Raw genomic sequence first — 4270 nt, forward strand, 5'->3', positions numbered from 1 at the left:
ATATATGTATATATATATATATATATTGGGTCATCCCATAAATAATGTTTTTTTTTTCAATTGCATGAACTTAAAATCAGAAGGGGACAGGATAAACTACCTGCATCAACTTGCTATAAAAGCAGGTAGTAATTTTGTCTTGTCCTTATTCTTAGTGAAAATTTTGAAGAGTGCAGTTCGATTTTAACAGCTATTTTTTTTTCAAAGCTATAATGGAAGTGACAAAAGAGCATATTTGGCATATTTGCTTTATGAGTTCAATAAAGGCAACAATGCAATGGAAAGTGCAAAGAATATTAACGCAGTATATGGGGAATGGACAAAAGTGTAAGCCAGTATCAACGGTGGTTCCAGAAATTCCGAGCAGGAAACTACAGCCTAGAAGATGAGCCTTGTCTTGGAAGATTCATAGAGCTTGACAAAGATGTCCTGCAAACTCTGGTGGAACAAAATTGTATCATAACTGTTGAGGCACAAGCAGAGAGGCTTGGATTTGGTCATTCAAACATTCATCAACACCTGTGTGTCATCGGAAAAGTCAGCAAATTGGGTCAATGTATTCCACACAAACTTTCCAAGTCTCATCGCATGCAAAGAGTGAACGTGTGCTCTTCTTTGCTGTCACATCTCACAAATGAACTTTTTTTGGACTGAATAGCGCCTGGTGGTGAGAAATGGGTTCTCTTTAAAAATGACAATGGGTCGGGAAAGGAGAAACACTGGCACCCCAGGCTGAAGAATATTTTCACCCACGTAAGGTGTTGTTATCTATTTGGTGGGATATGAAAGGTTAAGTCCACTTTGAACTTTTGAACCCAGACCAAATGATAACAAAGGAGATCTTCTGTGAATAGCTTGACTGGCTTAAGTCAGTGCTAGAAGAAAAATGACCATCTTTGGTTTCAAGACGAAAGGTGTTCTTCCATCAGGATAATGCTCAGCCAAATACAGTAATGACGACATTCCAAAGGCTGGAGCAGTTTAAATGGGAAACGATGTACCCCCACCCAGCATATTTGTCGAACATTGCCATATCTGATTATCATTTATTCCACAGTCTTCAAAATCATTTGGATAGAAAAAATAAGAATTCTGTAGACAAGGTCAGAACAGCACTGGAGGAGTATTTTTCATGACAGACAAGTGAATTTTAGAAGAGGTGCCTTGCAAGTCTACCAGATAGATGGAAAAGCATTATAGAAAATGAAGGAGAGTATATTTCAGATTAAAAAAGAACTTTGTCTATCTTAATTTTGAAAAATAAAAGAAATATAAAAAAAAATCACATTATTTATGTATATATATACACACACGCACATATAAATGTGAGACTGGACTGGCACATAGTGACCAGTACATATGCAAGATTTATTTGACTGGCATGCAGAGACCAACACTTCCAGCAAACCAAAACCACATGATATGGGCACCGATGACATGATTCTCATCTGCTATAAGGTATGTACTTTTATATACCAAGAACCTATAAGTATTTGGTGTTCTAATAAGGCATCTATGTTTAGATGGATATGAAGATTACCTTTTGGTATTAATACAGCTTTTATTGCTAATAATTAATATTTATAAATATGTATGTATGTATATATATATATATATATATATATATATATATATATATATATATATATATATATATATATATGCGAAGTTTAGGTTAGTGAAAATATGTTTGTGACATATTTCAACTTCTAAATGCAAGATCACTGCAGTTACTCATCATCATCATTTAATGTCCATTGTCCATGCTGTCATGAGTTGGATGGTTTGACCAGGCCTGGCAAGCTGGAAGGCTGCACCAGATTCCAGTCTGATTTGGCATGGTTTCTACAGCTGGATGCACTTCCTAATGCCAACCACTCTGAGAGTGTAATGAGTGCTTTTACATGCCACTGGCATGAATGTCATTTGCGTGACACCAGTATCTGCCACAACTGTGATTTTACTTGGCTTGATGGGTCTTTTTCTCAAGCATGACATAATGCCAGGTCTCGGTCATTGCCTCTGTGAGGCCCCACACTCGAAAGAAGTACTGTGAAGAAAAAATTCTTTCTTATGGTAAAAAGTGTAAAACATATCTACTTAGTGCAGCTGAAATTTATAAATATATCACAAATATATTTTAACTAACCTAAAGTTTGCTTATGCTTAATCCCTGCATGGCACTGAAACTGCTTAAGAAAGTATATCTAAAGAAACTGACTGAAAAAACAAAACACCTATATATATCAGGTTGATTAAAGTAAGCAACATTTTGAACCATGAAGAATTTGTACTGGACTTTTTTGGGGATTTTTTAAAACAGATTTTTACAATTGTCTGATAATACAGACATAAACTTGCCTAAATGTATCATTAAATTAACATTGATATTTTTTTCACTATTGTTACAATCATCTGAAATGGAACTGTCAAAACGCGATATTTGAGCAATTTTGCTATTCAACTTCAAAAAAGGATGTAAAGCAGCTGAAACTGCTTGCGATATCAACGAAACGTTTGGTGAGGGAATGACCAGTGAGTGGTCAGCTCAAAAATGGCTTAAATGATTTTGCAGTGGAGACCTGAGCCTTGAAGATCGTGAGCATAGTGGACGCCCATCTGTCAACGATGACAGTCAATTAAAGACCGTCATTGAGAAAGATCTATGTAAAATCACTCAAGAACTGACAAAAGAACTTCAAGTTAGTTAGAAAACTGCCTGCAACTATTTGCATGTGATTGCAAAATCAAAAATGCTTGACAAATGGGTACCACATGATTTGAATGAAAATCAGAAAATGAGCACATATGAAATTTGCTCATCGCTTCTTCTCTGTAACCAGATTGTAACTTGCAAAGTAAAGTGGATTCTGTACTATAATAAAAGACGTTCTTTGCAGTGGTTGGAAAAAATGAAGTACCAAAAACCTTCCCTAAACCTGAGCTCTTCAAAAAGAAGGTATAGTGACTGTTTGATGATGTACTGCTGGACTCATCCACTATAACTTCTTAAAACCAGGAAAAACTATTACTGCAGAAACATACTGCCATGAAATTGCCAAAATGAATGAAAAACTGCTACTCCTCTGTCCCAGACTGGTCAATCATTCTTCATGACAATGCTTGACCAGATGTTTCACTTATGATGCTCGAGAAGTTGTGGGAACTTGGTTACAAATTTTTCCCCACTCAGCTTATTTCCCAGACCTTTCTCCTACCAACTATCACTTTTTCAAGCACCTTGATGGTTTCCTGCAAGAGGAGTTAAAAAATGAAACCGATGCTGAAAGTGCATTCAGAGATTTCATCAGTTTTAGAACTCCAGATTTTTATGTTACCAGAATAAACAAATTTGTAACTCGTTGGCAAAAATGTGTTGATTGTAATGGTACTTACTTTGATGAATAAAATTTCTGCATTGTTGAAATATATTTTGATGAATTAAATGTTTCAAAATGTTGCTTACTTATTATTCAGTCTCATATATATATACTAGCAGAGCCACCCGGCATTGCCCGGGAATGAAATTGTTGCTTATTGGTACTTGGAAACTTTTACGAAAATTAAAATGGAGATTAAATGAAAAAAATTATTTACTTGAATATCCTCACAAGAGTAATTGAAACAAATGGCGATTGTGGAACCCCCTATGCACGCACGCACGCACGCACGCACACACACACACACAGAGTACTACACATCAGATGAAATGGATGTGTGTGTGTGTGTGTGTGACAGAGAGAGAGAGAGAGAGAGATTGAGAGAGAGGGGTTTGTTATGTATACGTACATGCATAAATATGCATACATCTTTGTGTGTGAGTGTGTATGTGTGCATGTGTATGAGAACTGCTGGATCATAATTGAAAGCTGCTTCATAGAAGTTGCTTCTCTGAGCTGTTGCAACTGCTCTTCGTTCTGCAGTGGAGATCCTATTCCTTGTCAGCCATGCATACCTCTGTTCATCACTTTCAGATGCTCTGGCTTTTGTAGTGCACAGTGTGTTCTTTTCTTGGTGTGCTTCCCTTTCTGCAGCTGTCTCTCTTTTTCTGGTCAGACACGTTCTTTTGGCTGACCTTGATTTTATAGACAAATTTGACATTTTCCTTCTAGGCATGGTTATATATGTATACAGAAATACACGAGTGTAGAAGATAGTAAACAATGAAAATAACTTGGTAACAGAAATTATGTTTCTTAATACGACAGGCAGAAAGTCAATAAGAAATTTTAACGAAAAATAAAGTATTGTACAGGTTGAAGCGAAATTT

The 4270-nt window shown here is 36.1% G+C and overlaps 1 protein-coding gene across 1 annotated transcript in view; it reads right to left on the reverse strand.

The window, feature by feature from the left end:
* LOC106878059 (centrosomal protein 20) overlaps nucleotides 1-4270 on the reverse strand; it is a 32120-nt gene that overhangs the window by 4435 nt on the left and 23415 nt on the right. The gene's annotated exons all lie outside the window — the stretch shown is intronic.

Source organism: Octopus bimaculoides, chromosome 7, assembly GCF_001194135.2.
Source record: "Octopus bimaculoides isolate UCB-OBI-ISO-001 chromosome 7, ASM119413v2, whole genome shotgun sequence".
NCBI classification, from domain to species: domain Eukaryota; kingdom Metazoa; phylum Mollusca; class Cephalopoda; order Octopoda; family Octopodidae; genus Octopus; species Octopus bimaculoides.